The following is an 18,951-nucleotide window of genomic DNA, read 5'->3' as shown; positions in this document are numbered from 1 at the left end:
CCACAGATTTTCGAAACAGGAAAGGAACGAACAAATAAATTTACAGATAGATGAAATGTCAAACGTTCGTGCTAAAACATGACTTCGCTTCACTCAGCCAATAAGCTGCATTCTTAAGAATCATTTTAATTAATCAATACATTCATGAAATCGAACACACAACCTATGAACTCAAAGTAATACGTAGACCACTACACTACGGAGATCATAACTTGTAAAAAAGAAAGCAACATTATTACGTGCAGATCTTTGCATTAGATGTACGTCATAAGAACAATAATAACATTGATAACAGAACAGAAAGTTGCTATGGAAATAACCACAAATAACATAGTATACGCTAAGAAGAAGACGTAATAACTAATAATAATAAGGAAGTAAAGAAATTGAATATTTATATTATACTCGTAATATATACATACTTATAATGTGATTGTTTATATTATCAAAGGATTATACTAAAGCACCTAGTGGTTCCCAACCTGTGGTCTGTGCACCATACATAGATGGTCCGCCAGAACTAAAATGTGCTCCGCGCATAGGCATCCAAATTGATATTTATCAAAGATTTTATCGATAATATTGATTATTAATGAATTCATATCGATAATATCAATTAATATCTTGCTTCTACATTAGCGATCTGCAGTTGTGCTCGGGAACGATTACAAGTTACCGATATTATCGATAAAATCTTTATCGATCGACCGTGCTAGTCTATATTGTCTCCGTTAACGGAAACAATCTTCCCAACATACCTTATAACAAATGATTTGACAAATTTCATTTGCAAAAACGAATATGTTATGAGGAAGTGAGAACACGTGTTCAGACAAATAATAATACTTTTGCATCTAATCGCATCTTTTTTATCTAAAAATGTAAACACTTTACTCACAACAACTAAAAAATATGATGCTATTATAACAAACGTTATTTATGTTCTATACTTTCATACTATTTTTATATTCTACTGTATTCTTCCATACTTCCTTATATTACTATATAGTTATTTACATTATTTATGTTCTTGAATATTCTTTAATAATATGTTATTTTATATTATTTTATATTCTCTCACATTCTTTATGTTAATGTATAGAAAATCGACCACCATAACACGGGCATGTGCCTAGCATGGTGGTCGAAAAATCATCAATGCATGTAACAAACAATTCAATGAATAAAGAAACTTTAAAAAAATATATATCGTCTATTAGATATATTTTGACAAGGCCACCTGCGTGACCGCACGTTCAGATGTATCCGCAATGACCACTATTCTATTAGGAGATGATCACGCAGTCATTTTTTTAACAGTATCTTGATAAAAAAAACTTAAAAGTCAAGATAAACTATCAGAAGCTAGGTGTACTGTGCAGAGCTTGTATATACTGCTGACCCTGTACTGTAAATTACAAGTGCATCCCATTTTTGAACTTGGCAGCCACCTCTGGTCTGGAGCCCCAAAATACCCAAACAAACCTTTAACTTCGTCCGTTTTATGGATTCCTCTCTCTTGACAATCGGATAGCAATCCTTAGAGCACAGGCATCATATAGATATGCTGTTCTGGTTCCACCGGTATTACAATGGAAGATGCTTCAAGGAACTATTGGAAACACACAAAACTTGCGCCCAACATGTGTACAAGGTAGACACTCGTCACATGAGAACTGGTCGCTTCTAGTCTCAATCAGCTGTCATATATGAGAAGTCTCTTAAACTAATATCTATAATATCACACTTTCATTAAAAGGACCCTCCACATAGCATCCCCAAAGATGAATTATTTTTCCCAGGGCCTCCGACCTCCGTGCGGAGTTAATTTTACCTAGCGCCTATTAAATCTGCTTCTCATTAATTCAATGCAATTAGTTTGTGATATAATAGTTTATTTTCAAGGCCTTCGGAAGGTAGTAAGTAGGTGGGTACCTAAAATTTCCACCTGCGGAACAATCTACCTGAGTTAAGATCCGGTTCATTACCTGATCCACGGTCAGAGAGCACATAACATTACGCAATCAAAACTCATTTTAATCTATGCACATTCTAGTAGCCATTATTGGTAATTATTATTACCACCTCTTTTGGTTGGGTTTTTCTAACATCACTACAAAACAAAACACTGTCATCTATATTTTGTTATGCTGAGCCAAAACAGAAAACAAAAACAAATAACAACATAACAACGAGAAATCTTTGTATTTATTAGAGATGTGCCGATTATGACTTTCGCCGACTAGCCGACTAGCCGATTAGTCGGTTGTAATAAGACCGACTAGTCGGCTAAGCCGATTACGGTTTCGGGGATAGTTCTAGGTACCCTGAAATGTCGCGCATGGCCAAAGTGTACCTCTGCTGTCCCGCAAGTTCTGTTTACAGTGAGAAGCTGTTCTCAGAGGCCGGAAACATATATGAAACAAAAATAAATCGACTGCCACCAGAAAGGGCAGAAGCTTTAGTCTTCTTACATCATAATTTATCCTTAATAAAAAAAATATAAGTAAGTTATAAAAAATATAAGGAGATTATGATATTTTTGGTTGTAACAATTGTGACTTTAATTTGATTAGATTATGTAGGTATGGTTATAAGAAATATGTTTTTTTCATTTTTTTTTTGTTTTTATCAAACAGTTCATGTTTAGAATTTTTATATATATAATATATACATATATTACTGTGCATCTTGTACATACAATCTTGCTTTAATACATATAACTGAGTTTGTTAATTTAAAAAATCTACTTTTTTATTTTAATAATAAGAAATACTTATAAATGTTCATTGAAGATAAGAAGATATTATGTTGTTTTTTATGTTAATTAGGATAGATACTAATTTTGTTCAATAAATGTCATAATTATGTTTTCTTTACAAGCAAGTAATTTTAAAAACTGATTACCAAAGGAAAGATTGTTTTGCATTTTTTAATGTATAAGACTGATTATAAAAAAATATATATATATAATCAAGGTTTTTATTTCATGTAGTTCCCCCGCATTCATATTATTGAGAAATACATACAACGTAAGAAGCCGGATAGTCGGCGCTCTTTGCCGATTAGTCGCCGACTAATCGACGACTACAATAGTGGCCGGATAGTCGGCTTTACCGACTAGTCGGAACATCTCTAGTATTTATATTATGTTTGCTATTAATGAATAATATGACACATTCCATACTTTAATGCCGATCGTAAAATAATATAGATTTGACATTCCATGAATTCCATCGGAATTAATTTATTTTGAGATTATTACTTCATACTTATTTTTATTTGTTTATTAACGGCAAAGATGATTAAATAACCAGCAAGCCGTTTCCATGTAGCCAGAGAGCATGGCCCGACCTTCGGTTATTCTTGACATGTCAGTATTTGGTTCACATGATCATACCTGGAAGACTTCCTCAAGCGTACCCGACTTCTTCCATTCACATTAGCGTCATGTATTTTGGGATGCGGGTTTTGGTCCCGCCCATTTATTGGATAACCTACAACTCTGATGTAGGTCACACCAAGTGGTTCGTTACGTTTGGTTATTAGCATGGGTGCCCGGATTCATCGGGTGAGGTGTGTTGAAGATGCGCCTGCCCTGTGTGGCGTGCCAGATCGGGAGAGGTTGGTTTAGGGAGACTCTTGACTTCTCCAACTGGTCTCTCGACCCATCGAAGGATATGTTCATACGTCTGTCATTCCTGGACACACAGATCCCTCCGAAACCCTCATACCTTTTTTTCCTTCCCAGAAGTTCCTCTCCTTCCTTTCCTTAAACAGACCCTCCACATAGCACCCCAAAGATAACATAGGCCCTGGTGGAAATGATTTTCATCAGGGCCTCCTGTGTTGGGTTAATGTTAAAAACATATATGTATATTCTCTCAAACTACTTTATAAGTTCATTCCCTCTACATGCGTAACATCATTTGTGAATATATTTCTGGTACGATCATATACGCCTCAGGGTCTCATTCTTGTCTCATACAGCATTCTGTCTAGTTCCAGTTATTGCTCTGCCATCTCTCATTTGCTTCTTCTTGCATTATCTTACCTTTTCTTGACTTCTGTTATATTTTTACTTCTTCTTGGCTGTAGAGTGGTAGTAATAATATATTTTTGCTTCTTCTTACTTGTTATAGACTATTCTAGGTAATAGATCTCTTCTTAACCTTTCCCTTACTGTGCTAAAAAAATACACGCGTTACGGTGCTGTGTAGTCAATACACATCTCAAAATAAGCGATTTAATATGGGAAAAATATGAATATTCATAGCTAATCGATTATGTTTATTATATTTTATATCAAAAGTGATAATAATTGTAATTTAATTGCTAAAAACATGAAAAAACCATCGGCAGATGCTAAAGAAACGTGCGAGGGGTCCACATCTAACGACGGCTCGCGGCCAACTGGCTAACACAAACACAGCTTTGCGGTCGTAGGTATCGATGGACTAAATGAAAAGACAAATGCAGACGTGTGGATGTCTCATGTTCCTGCATAACGAATTAATGCGGGACATCAATAGCGTGTCATTTCCTCGCACACTCTTCGCGTATTTAGTATCACACAGTTGATTGTATTGGTGTATTTGTTCCCGATTTTTAACAAAAAACTCTGATTTTTAATTGAATTTGAAAACTATGTAATATATTATTTTTTAATTCAGTGCATAAATGTATAACGGAGGAATACCTTAAATCTGAACCCAGAATTTATTATATTTATAGAGTTATTAAAGTTATTAGAAGCAATGTGTAGTAAATACACACCACAGATGAGGAAAGGTTAATAAAGATTTGCTTCTCGTGTATAATAATAATTGCTTTTGTAATTCTGCCTTCTAACTAATGATGTCCATACTCTACAGTTAAACCAGCTGATGCAATAATAACATTGTAACGGTTTTTGGAATTGGTACTTAATTATTTAATGTCGTCATACAACATAATTTATTTGTCAAGTCATTCCATATTATTACGGTAATCGTGGTAATGTATCTCATCATACGTTTATTATTTTGTTGTTATTATTGTTTTCGATAATATATAACTTACACATTTGTACACATTATTAGGGTATGTATTTAAGTTTTTACATTTTACGAATATTCATACTACGAACGACATATTTGTACTTATCGATTTCTACAAGATATTGGGAAAAGTGTATTATACATATTTATGTGCATTTAATATACCTACGAGTACGCATATCTATAGGTCACTAAAAGCCCGAAAAATACTATTTTATCAGTTTATCTAACCGATAGAATTATTTATCTAGCCAATAGAAGTGTATATCTAGCCGATAGAAGTGAAGATCCTCACTGATAAAAGTGTTTATCTAACCGATAGAAGTGTTTATCTGACCGATGGAAGTATTTATCTAACCGATAGAAGTGAATAACCCAACCTCACATTACCAGTAGAAGTGTTTATCTAACCGATAGAAGTATTTATCGAACCGATATAAGTGTTCATCCAACCAATAGAAGTGTTTACCTAACCGATAGAAGTGTTTATCTAACCTATAAAAGTGTTTATCTAACCGATAGATAGGGTTTTGTGGGCGTTTCTTGACTGAAGCAAGTTCGATTTTTCGTTGTTGAAATTAATCAAAAATATTAAATAATTTCGGCGGCCAGTTCATGGCTTTATAATCGAAAAGTCTGATGTAAATTGGCGAATGGCGACATCACTTTTCACATCATTATTCACATCACTTTCACATCACATTCATTGTTTGATAACAATATAATAATATTATAAATAACAAAATGGTTATTAGATCTAGGCAGGACTGATTCCAAAATATTACTAAAAAATGTAATCTGATAATTATTTATCACGAACGCCTAGTTGTTGTATCTTCGCTTTTACATACTTATTTTCTCTATTCTTAAATCCTGTATTCCTCTAGGATAATTTGAAACCTGTTAATTTGACTGTCCTAAAACGGGAAACCTTCCTACTTGGACAGTCAAAAGCTTCCTCGCATATAATGTAATGAATATTATAAAAAATAAATGTATTTTGTTGTTACCCTGATATATTAATGTTGATTCACTTTGATGTATAGTATGTGTTATTGTGACTATTATACTACGGTTTCAGGCTTTAATTCTCTGATAAATAGATTACACACCATTGGTCAATCTTATGATATATTAGCTGATGATTTTAATATGCCCCTATTGAAGTAAAAAGCTGTTCATATTAAGGCGAAGCTTAATGCTAAATCACTATTTTGATTAATCTTTATAACGGTGTACATTATGAATACCAAAATACATATCTGCTTTAGATAAATTGAAGGTTTTCATATCGTTTCGCTTGAGTAGAATACAAATAAAAAAATTAATTATTCAATAAAATATATAAATGTAAACTACTAAAAAAAATATTTTTTCAATAGTATGAAAGCATAAAGGAAACAACTTTTTAAAAATAGATTATTATAGCTAAGATTATCTGTGACAGTTTCACTTGATTAACTTTTTTGCTTTCTTATAAAATTATTTTCAAAATAAATAAAAAAGCAGTTTTGTGCTTGAAATCGAACGTTTCTAGACTCCATTTTTTGTGAAGCGATTTTAATGAGTATTACCTACAATAGAAGGTACCTATACCAAGAATATACACATTTTGGACTTGTAGCTTCCTCTTAAACATTTTAGCAGTGTATATTTTGACGAGGTCACTAAATAACAAGTTTTTTTTTGTTTTTCTTTCTTCTTGATTTTTTTCACTAACTTTGTACTAATGTATTTTCTTTTATCTTGTTTACTTGAACAATCTCATCATTGTTCTTTTCTTCCTTCTTTCTATTTTGGACTATGACTGTCAATAAGTATCATGTGTCTAAATGGCTATACCTTTAATTCTTTGTAATAAATAACTAAAGGTATACCTTCTCGATTCAGGACAAAATTAGATAATAAGAAAAAACTGAATAATAAGAACCCAATATTACATTGAAGATGCTGAAGAGAAGCTGCGATTATCGATTAAGTGATTTTTTTGAATAGGACACCCGTTTAAAATCTATTTTCCGGAAAAAGTCTCCTATTATCATCTTCTCTGATAGGTGTATAGAAGTGGAAAAGTCTTTGGTGGTCATCCAATATGAAATATAAGAATGTAACATTGAACGTTTCATTTTAATATCTACGAATATAGATACAGATAAATCAGTTTCAAGAGACCCTTGCTTGTACAGGGTCCGTCACGTAATCTCATGGTTTTCAAATAAGATGTACTCTGTCAGTTTTGCTTAACCCAAAATTAGTATTATTCTTTATTATATTATACTATTATTACTCCTTCTATTAGCATAAATACTTGACATACCATTTAAGTATTTTATATATTTCTGCGCAAATACATAAGTTACCATTAATAATTGACTGAATAATTGGGATTTCTATAGTTTAAAAACCAGTAAAACAGATAATGCATGGGGTCGTCGGAAGACCCACTTGGTTGCAGAAGTTTTGTTTGGCATCTTGGCCTGTCAAGAGTTAAAAAAATCTTTATTTATGGCAAAACACAGTGTAAGTTGGGAATTTTTTGTTGGCAGTTTACCTATGTTTTGAAGATCGTGTTGCTCAGATATTGACCATTTACATTTATGCATGATTGTAGTCCGTCCCTAAAACTTTGAGTATTGTTAATTAACATCTGACGTGGAATGCGAACGATTTCCCCTGTATTTTCGTCTTTAGATCTTCAAGGAAGTTTGGCTTGACAATATTCTAGCGAGCTATGGACGACATACACACAAAGCGTCATGAACACACTCCGAGTACAGTACAACCACGCATAGAGAGCACTATTTGGCCTCCCCTGGCGATGCAGCGCCTCACAGATGTTCACCGAAGGAAGGGTGCATGGGTTCGCTGCTTTGATGCGCCACAGAATAGCCGGGACGAGTCAGCGCTACCAGAGATCGGACAACACTCTTGTCCAGGCCGTTGCCCAGTGGCAGTGAGCGCCTGTGCACCAGAGATGGAGAATTTCACTAAAGCCACCATAATGTCCTAATGTGTTCATTAATTTATTCATTTTTTATTTATTTCCATATTGATTTTTTATGTATTAACTTAAATGAAAACTTGTATGGCAGGCAGAGCATTGCACACACCGCTCTGTCCAGCTGAAATAAACATTATTATTATTATTATTATTAATATATACCCACAAAAATAAGTCACATAAACTTAGATCAGGGGAGCGAGTAGGCTTGTGAATATTGCCATATCTGGAGATAAGGTTGTCTGGAAACTGATCCCATAAGAAAGGCATAGAATTATGACCTCTGTATGCAGTTTTTCACAAATTCACAAATTTTGGAAGATTCTTATATTACCTCAATATGAAGGACTATCACATCAAAACAGTGGATTCAACAATTCCCCCATTTCTCCAAATAAGAAATTTCCTCACAATATATAATAATTAAACAAATATACATTTTTTTCACTTTAATTTTATTGACCGTAACCGGTTTCAGCTCGTTAAAGCCATCTTCAGACTGGTACTAATTATTCTTAGTCTACGGTTTATATACATATCATATATGGGAGGGGGATAGGGGTGGTCTACAAGGGGTTTTAATCAATTATATTAATTACATTTGTTACTAAGTCGTTTTAGACTGTCGAATTAATAATAATTTTTGTAATTCCAGTAGGCTAATTACCTTGGACTTGTAGCTCATTTCAATATTGTTCAGGGAAAAACAAGTAATATTAATTATTAATAACCTAATTTTATTGTCAAATCGTTATTAAATTTATGGTGTATGGGATTTTTTTATTGTTAAGACTAACTCAGAACAACTTCATCAATGGTGTGAACAAAATGCTTTATTTTCGAACATTCAGAATTGTCAAGTAATACGATTTTCCAAAACTCGTTATAATATCTTACATAAATATACATTAAATAATATTAATTAACACCAATGTCCCAAATTCGTCACTGTAATATTCGATGAAAACTTGACATTCGTTGGACACATTAACTTTATAAACTAATAAGGCCTTAAAGATGCTTGGCTTCCTTTGCAGAACTTAAGTCCTTAGATTGTATGAGAACCTTCTATATTTCATCAGTCACAAATCAAGTGGAATATAATTCACCTATTTGGTCCCCTTTATATAATATTCATTTTAACAACATAGAAAAAGTTCAGCTCAAATTTCTTAGGTACCTAAATTTTAAGCTCAAAATTCCAATTGATTACATTAATTATATCAATTTGATTAATCAATTGTATCTAATAACACTGTCTGACAGGAGAATTATTTCAGACCTGGTTGTGTTACACAGAGTCATTAACAACTTAATTGACAGTCCTGCCATCATTGCGACTGTTAAATTCCATGTGCCGACTAGGAATACTAGACAATATAACATTCTTCTGCAATACATACACAACCAAAGATATTAGAAGAACGAGATGTGCTATGCGCAGTTCGTACTGAGTGGAATTGGTTTGCCGAGTGTCGCCGGTTTTGTTCACCAATACTACTGCACACCTTCGCTTGCGCTAAGGTATCCGCACTAATGCATAGAACAGATTTCTGTGCGTACACGTCCCGATACCGTTCAAAGTACCCTAATTAGGTAGTACTCCGGCAGACTCCGGCTACGGTCCGGCGGCCAACATAGCATATCTCGTTCCTCTAATATCTTTGTACACAACCAACTATCAGACACACTCACTGACCAACAGGATGCATGATCTGGGCAACAAGTATGGGGGTGCTATTGATATATTTATTGACTCCATTTATAGAACTAAGCATAATCTATACCAACACTTTGTCGAATCCTACAAGTAGTAACATAAAACGTAAAAGTAACATAAAGTAAAAAAGAAATTACAACAACACTACATATAAGACAAAACATTAACGTTGGTAAATTAGTTTTAATGTTTTGTCTTTTTGTAGTGTTGTTGTAATTTCTTTTTTTACTTTATGTTACTCTTACTTTTTACATACATTCTATTATTTAGTTTTTTTTAAATTATTTCTTAATATGTTCTCTCTTATTATACTTGTAATCACAATTTTACAATTGTGTATTTTGTACCTACTTTACAATGGCTTACATCTATTTACTGTCAGTATCTTCTGAATAATACAGATATTCTCCTATGTACACTGCATCACGTATCACTTTTATGTAAAAGCCTTTTTAGGCGTATATATAAATAAATAAATATATGTAGTATTGTTCTACTGTTATATGTCTACTATTTATATAATGCTATATAGATATATTCTGTGTTAATATGCATATAAAAGCCCGTCTTGGCGTAAAACCAAATAAAATTATGATCTTGCGAATTGACCCAAGTTTGTGTGTGCAAAATGGTCCTGGTTTTCGAATGCGTAAATTAAAATATATTTTGAATATAATCGTTTCAGAGACATTCATTTGACCAATTGCACAGTGATAGATGGCACCGCCCTCGACATCGCTCTACATTCCGAACATTATAACTTTACAATGATGTGGCGCTTTTGTATGGTCGTAAAAGAGTGATAACACCAATAAATTGTCGACTTTATCACTTTGGAGCTGGTTAAAACTAGTCAACTTTAACAAATTCCAGGAAGTTTGGTTTGTCTACACCGAAATTATTAAGTTTATTGTAAACATTGTTATCACTGTGGTTTTTGTAAACACTCATTGAATAAACAGTGGAATCACAACCATAAATTAAAATTCAAATTTGTATCAAATGATGAAAGAATTTGATATGTTGGGTCAGTGTTTCACAATCTGGGCAATATCGCCCACCGGTGGTAGCGATGAGTCGTTCATGAGCGGATCCCACAATTGAGCCAGCTCTTTTTGATAGGCCGTATTTGTACGATTCCCGGTAAACCGTACCACGGCTCAATTGGAAGGTTACTGTATTTTACAGGAGATATTTTATAAAAATAGAATCACTAAAATTATCTAAGTATTAATTGTTATTAAGTACTGAAAGACGTGAACGGAGTCTGACATCTGAACTTGGAGCTGCACCGGGGGAGCTGTCTCGAGCGAATCGTATCGGGCAAACACAATATTCTCATACGCTCGATTGAGCCGTCGTTCAATTGAGTCGACTCTGAGCCGTAGGAAAATATTGAGCTTGTACCGTGGCTCCCGCTCTTAATAAAATCAGCCATAACCATTGTATAAATAAAATAACCATTGATTTAATAATTAAATTATTTAGTAAACGGTCATAACCCATCCCTACACCAGTGGGCGATTTATGGCTCCGTAGTAAGCGTTCAAAAAGAAGAAGAAGATGATTTGAGAGGTAAGTAAATACGAATGTTTTGAAAGAAAATTTAAATAAACGATAATAATTCAGCGAAAATTGTGAAAATATTTAATAAAAACACGAGACGTTTAAAATAGAGCAAAAATAATGTAATAAAGTTGCATTTAAAGATGTAGGCACTGATTTTTGTAGGTGGTGATTTTTTCTATATCTACAACATTATTAAATAATAGAAATAAATGTGTTTTTAATAATTTTCGGAGTACATTTTACGATATTTTTCTAGCAAGGCAATTTCATTTAATTACAATTTCGCTTTACAAATGTACAGAAATTATCTTCTAACATAACTTTTTTTTTGGAACTTAAAACCTAAAGTGTTAAAATTTTGTTTGAATCTTTGTATAGCTTTGTAAAAACGTTTAAATGTATTTATTTAAAATACTGGGCACAGTTTCAGTTAAATAATAACTAATTTATGTATCGGATGGATTATCTTAAATTTTCTAACTCAATGTCAAAAAATACCCACATTATCTAAAATATTTATTTTTTATCATTTTCCTCGTTTCACATCCGTGCGATGTTTCATTCATAAATATTCATATATCTTGAATATTGGTGTACCTTTTTGTTAAAAACAACATGAAAATTTATAAATGACCTGTGATTGTAATTTCCTATGGCATTATGAATCCAGAATTATCTATAAACACGAATCAGTAAAGACGAAGTTACTTATGAATCATCGGGTACTGATGACAAAACAAATATCAAAACTTATACGTTTTTTGAAGGACGTGTCCTAGTAGACAGGATGTTATTTTTTTACAATCTAACATAGTGTACTATGTACTAAAAACGTTGTCTAATTCTACATCTTTAACACCAGTTGACACGTCTTAATTTGTTTGTTTTGCAAACTAACTAACTAACTAATCATCACGCCGTTTCCCCACAGGGGCCGGCAGAGAAGACGGACCGCCAAACAACTCGATTGTGCCTCATTCACATTCTTACATACTCTTATATTATTCTGACTCTTGACATGGCCCGACTCGAGTATCTGATTCACTTGGTCATACCATGTCTTCCTCAGACGTCCCAACTTCTGCTACCATTCGCATTCACATTATATATTATCCTTACACATTGTTTGTTTTGTCACTAATATTTTTTATTTTTTTATTTATTACAAAATAATAAGTTATAATGTATTATTCCCAATGAGTGTACAAAACTCATTTCGGGAAAGACAACATTATATTAAAGACAAGACAACATAGATAAATTAAAATAAATAAACGCAGAAGTTATTTTGGAGTTCCAAAGAGAGAATGTGTCAGTCATTAATAAAACTGCTGAGGAAATAGCTTTTAAGAGCTTTTGCCAATGTTTTTTTGTTCGTTGCCGAAAGTTTTAGATTACTAGGTAATGCGTTATATTGCTTATGTGCAATGTATTGTAAGGAGTTAATTTCAAATTTAGTTTTGTAAGTAGATGACGATAAGTGTATTTGATTTTGTGGTCGTGTTTTATGCTATATGTAATAAATTAATATGTATAAGTGAATAATTAGATTTTTATTCTTCCAAAGAAGGTTGACTAACATTAATATTTCTAATTATATGCAGGGTGTCGAACATGGTAGAGGTCTTGAGAAGTCATGGTAGAGACACGGCATTTTCATTAAAATATGAACAAAATAAATTTTATTAAATATTTACGCATACTAATAGATCAACACATTAGATGGACAGAACATATCGGACAAACTATTAAAAGAATAGGTAAACTTTACTACATTTTCCTCAAACTGAGAAATATCCTTCAAAAACCAATGCTGCAGAATGTTTACTATGCGCTAGCCCAATCAATTCTCCAATACGGAATAATAGGCTGGGGAGAAGCATATAAAACTAACTTAGCCCCACTGGAAGTAGTCCAAAGAAGAATCATTAAAATAATTGTTAAATAATTAAATAATTAACAATGTTCCCAGGACATACGCTGATAATCCTAACCAAATACTTGAATACGTCAATAATTTTTTCATAAATATAGGATCAAATCTAGCAAAGCAAGTTACAAAATGTAACGAAGATGTACAAATAAACGAACCACCTGAGCAAGGAAATCAGCTCAATTTTAAACAAATTACAGCTGACGATATCAAAAACACAATTTCTTCTTTAAAATCAAATATTTCTTCGGGGGAGGACACAATCTCAACCAACGCAATAAAATATCTCTGTAAAGAACTTATCGAACCACTTACATACTTAGTCAACATGTCTATAACGAATAGCATATTCCCTACAGCCCTCAAAAAAGCGATTGTTATACCAATATTTAAACAAGGATGTAAAAATGACATAAACAATTACCGACCAATAAGCCTACTAAATGCATTTTCAAAAATATTGGAAAGAATACTAAAAAAACAACTCTTATCCTACTTAGAAGACAATAAAAAATTATCAAAAACTCAGTATGGATTTAGGGAGAACTTAAGTACTAGTGACGCCATAGAAAAAATTACCGATATGATCACTAAAAGTTTAGACAGTGGAGAAAAAACTTTGGCAATCTTCATAGACTTACAAAAGGCTTTTGACACAATAGATCACAAAATACTTTTTTCAAAACTTTCAAAAATTGGTATGTCATGTACAACACTAAACTTACTAAAAAGCTATATGACGGAGCGTACACAGAGCGTCCAAATTAACAAGAGAAAAAGCAAACCTCTCCTAATCAACCATGGAGTACCACAAGGAAGCGTACTAGGTCCGATATTATTTTTAATATACATTAATGATATCTGTAACCTAGAAACAAGAGGAAAAATCATTAGTTTTGCTGATGACACAGTAATTTTATTTAAAGAAAAAGATTGGATAAATACCTACAAAGAAGCTGAACACGGACTTGGTCTCCTGCAAAACTGGCTTAAAAGAAACTCCCTGACGCTTAATGTCAATAAAACAAAATATCTGACATTTTCTAAAACAGCCAGAGGGCAGCCGTCAGAGGACCTTAATCTCAAATTACATTCATGCCAAGAAATTTATCAAAAAAATCAAGGCTTATCATGCCTCTGTCCCTCTATAGCACACTCCAAAAGCATCAAATATCTTGGAATTGAAATTGATGATAATCTCCGTTGGAACTCACATATAGATGTAATTACAAAAAAACTAACCAGGTACATATACTTCTTTAGAAACATTCGCAATATCCTCAATATAAACGATATTAAAAAAGTATACTATGCTTTGTGTCAATCACAAATAGAGTACGGAATAACTGGATGGGGGTCTGCCTTGAGCACTCACACAGAGCGGCTCAATATAGCACAAAAAGGAGTATTAAAGACTATACTGAAAGTTCCGCTTAGAACTCCGACAGAAGAAATATTAAAAAACTTCAATGTTTACAATGTACAGAAACTATATTCAAAAAATATTTTATTTAAACTGAAAAAAAACATATCCGAATACTCCACTGCCCAACATAAATACACAACCAGGGCAAAAAGCGAAAATATCCTGATTACTCCCAGTTTAAACACATCCTTTGGACAGAGAAATAATAAATTCCATGCTATAAAATTGTTCAATGCTCTACCAAATGAAACCAAAAAAATAAACGAAATGAGTATATTTAAAACAAAAGTCAAAACATGGCTTAGAGATCAAAGTAACAATCAACTTACAAACATTATGAAGACAATGTAAAGACAATTCAAAACTAAATACAAAAATTTAAGAAAAACTACAGGCCGCCTCAGAACAGGAAACCCTAGTGAGGAGGACTGTGAAAAAAATACAAAAAATATACTTATATTATACTTTAAACCTACATAATGTACAAATTTTGCTATTTATATTAATAAAAAATAAAAAATAAAAAAAATTATTAAAAAAAAACCGTCTGATTATTTGACCCGTGAATTATTCGAAGAATTTAAAGTTTTAAAATTAAACAAAATCTATCAAAAAGTGCATTACTTAAAATCTACAAAGATTAACTAATAATAAAGTTATTGGGAACCTGACAGAGAACAACGGGACAAATAATAATTCCTTAACCCAATAAAACAACGGCACAACACCATTACACATACTCAGCCATTAAATGTTCTCTAACAAACTTCCTAAAGAATTACAAGCAGAAATTTTTTAAAGAATAAACTTTACCTCAGACTAATTTGGTTTTGGTTAATTATTGTTCTAATTTTTTTTTTTGTAAAATATAATTTTTTTCAATATTTAGCGTATAGACATCTGTTATTCTGTGCATATATGTTCATATTTTCAAAGTTTATATGCATGGTAGTATTCAATCCCTCCCTGAACACGAATTATTTTCAATTAGGGGGTATTCATTAAATTAACAGCTAAACAGCTTAGAACTTGTTATGCAGAGCGAAAGAAACAAAAGAGGTAGAGTTAGGAGAATATTTGAGCCGAATTTGAATGGTGGAAGAAGTCGGGAATGCCCAAGGAAAATAATATAATATGGCACGATCAAGGGTACCAAATTCTTGGGTCGAACCATAGACATATGAATATTAGTAGACCTGCCCTAAGTGATTAAAAGCGTATTATCCCCACTCCCCATACCGGTTCCATTGGAGCCGGCTGGGCTCGCGTATGGCCTCAAGTGAAATTTGAAAACGTGACGTCATCATTCTTGTGCGAACTATGGTCGAGGCATCATCGGTTCATTTTACGAAATAACACGGCAAAATGTTGACTTGTGATATGAAAACTTGTAAAAATAGATGTGAAAAAGAGAATAAACCCAATTGTCGTATTACATTCCATAAGTAAGCATTATTTTACTTTATTTTAAGCTTATTCACACCGTATTATATGGATCAGTTTTAGAAACATATACTATCACATCACAATGTAGCGATTCTCAAGTGTGCTCATCGTTGTTTACTGGGGTAAGTAAATTATGAGACATTTGTAAAAGTGTCTTAACTAAATACTCTGAAACTAACTACGACTCTGAAAATAGAAGCTGCCTTACTTTGCCGAATTTGGACTTCGCAAATTAGTTCATAACGTGGCGAGTAATTTGCGCTCCCATGTAAAAATGTCTATTCATTCAAAAGCAGATATTACTTTTAAGAACTAAATGGTGATATTATAATGCGAGATGCCTATTTACTGTCAGATTGATTTATTGACGAATCACAGTCAGCTTAACCCCCTTCGTTCTTCAACAGTTGATTTTACCCCTCGCCATTATCTTCTCGTCTATTAATTCCTATGTCTGTGATCTACAATACATTTTTTCATCCTTTTTTAGTGTTTTCGACAACTAAGGTTAACAAATTAGTGGGGCGGCATTTTAAAAGACACATTAAACCCTAGCGACAAATTTATTCAAATTTATGTGGCGGCATTTTAAAAGACACATTAAACACTAGCGAACAATTTATTCAATATTGCGGTGCGGCATTTTAAAAGACACATTAAACCCTAGCGACCAATTTATTCAAATTTGAATTAATAAATTTTTTACTCGATTTACTCGAAAAAGCTAAAATCAAAAAGTTATAGTACAAAATCGTCTCTAAATATGGCGTAGATTCACTATTAAGTACTACGAATTTCAAAAAATATCGCTTATATTGTTTTTTTTTATCTTTTAATTTCGGCCTCATTACTAACAATATTATTTAGTATGAGTGATAAGACAACCAAACACTTGTTAAATCAAATAATATAATATGATCCTTTAGTCATAACTTGACTGTAATAAAAGTAACTAATCACTGAAGAGACAAATCTATAGAACGGTATTGTGGGCGTTTCCGCTTTCTTATCTTCTACTTAAATTTATTAAATACTAGCTATACCCATCCACGCTTAGGCTCAGTTTGTCTGTGCAGATAGAGAAACAATAGCACGTGATGATTTTATATCCAATAGATTAAGCTGTTAAAAAAGTATTTATTTTTATATTAACTCCACACAGATAATAATTTCCCTCAGGGCCTATGTCATCTTTGGGGATGCTGTGTGGAGGATCTTTTTGTGGAGAGGAAGGAGTGAACATGGGTCTTGAAGAGTCCCATGTTGTAGGAGGGAGGAAACACAGAGGCCGGCAGCTCGTTCCACAGCCGAGCTGTTCAACTTAAGAACGAATCGTAGAAGCGACCCGTTCTCATGTGACAAATGTCAACCGTGTACAAATGTTGGGCGCGCGTTTGGCGTGTATCCCGACTACGCACCGGTGCCGAAGGGATCAATGACGCTAGTTCCTCAGAGCATCTTCCATTGTAATACCGATAGAATAAGGACAGCATACCTACCTGACGCCTGTGCTCTAAAGATTGCAGTCCGTTTGTTAAGATTGGGGAATCTATCAAACGGACCGCCCGTTTCTGCACAGAGTCAAGGGTTTTTCTCAGGTATTTTGGGGCTCCGGACCAGAGATGGCTGCCAAATTCGACAGTAGGGCGCACTTGCGATTTGTACAGGGTCAGCAGTTGTGTACTATTAAAGTATCTGCGGGCCCTGTTTGTCCTATAGATGGCGCTGTTTTTAAAAAAAAACATGTTTTTACTTGTCACAGATGACATCTATATAATATAGGTATATAAAAACACACGCGTATTCAAATGCAACGCTGTGTCAAAATTGCAAAGCAATCAGTGAAGAACATTCGGAGATATAAGATTTTGAACAAAGGAACATTTTCTTTGATTAATATAGTTTTTTTATCAAAGAGATTCCTTATGCTTTTTTAATTACATCGATTTGAATTTCACCTTTGTTTTCGGTAATGAATGATTGCAAATGTGCAGATCAAGCTGAAATTCGGCAGATGGACTCGTTGTCAGAATAATATATGATACCGACCGCCAGACAAAAGCCGCTGCTTTTAGCGCAGCTACCAAGGTGTCGGGTAAGCTGTCAATGTATAATATGAACAACTTTTTAAGTTGTGCATATTCATAGCTTTTGCAAAATAACGGACTTATTAATGAATGGAGGTGAACTAACTAAGCTCTTAGAATGGAAAGAAATCATATGCATGATTCTTAGACTTCATTATTTCATCTAAGACGCGATCACTTGATTCCGTTCCAGAAAAAAACAAAAGTTGTTAGGTAAAACTAAAGACCTCATGAACCAATTAACTCGTTTGTCGAAATTACGTAATGATATTTTATGGACATACGTAATAGGTACTACAACTATGTAATAAAGAAAAACATCTGACTGTATCTTATTGTACTGTGTATGTCTTAACAAATAAATAAATATACTCCCTTTTTACTGTCAAAAAATACATGCGGTCTGCCAATGTACATAAAAGTTATTATTTCAATTCGACATTACCAATATATGAGTATTTTTAACTGTTACGCAGTTGTGTGACGTTTAAGAATGTCAATTAATAGACAGAGTCTAGCTATCACCAGCGCGACCGTGCTCGAAAAAAATATATAAAAATCACCGATAGTTGCGCCTATCAATCCGAAATTGGCGATATCAGTTTTAGATAGATCACACTTCTAGTTTATTATGTTCTGTTCATTGGTACTAATAATCTCTCACTTAATGATCAAACTGTTGACACGTAATACACGAGCAGGTCAGTTCACTCGGACCATAGTATTTATT

This window comes from Hesperophylax consimilis, chromosome 22 (assembly GCF_061612785.1).
Source record: "Hesperophylax consimilis isolate HC1 chromosome 22, BYU_Hcon_1.0, whole genome shotgun sequence".
Lineage (NCBI taxonomy): Eukaryota > Metazoa > Arthropoda > Insecta > Trichoptera > Limnephilidae > Hesperophylax > Hesperophylax consimilis.
Note: the sequence above shows the minus strand (reverse complement) of the source record.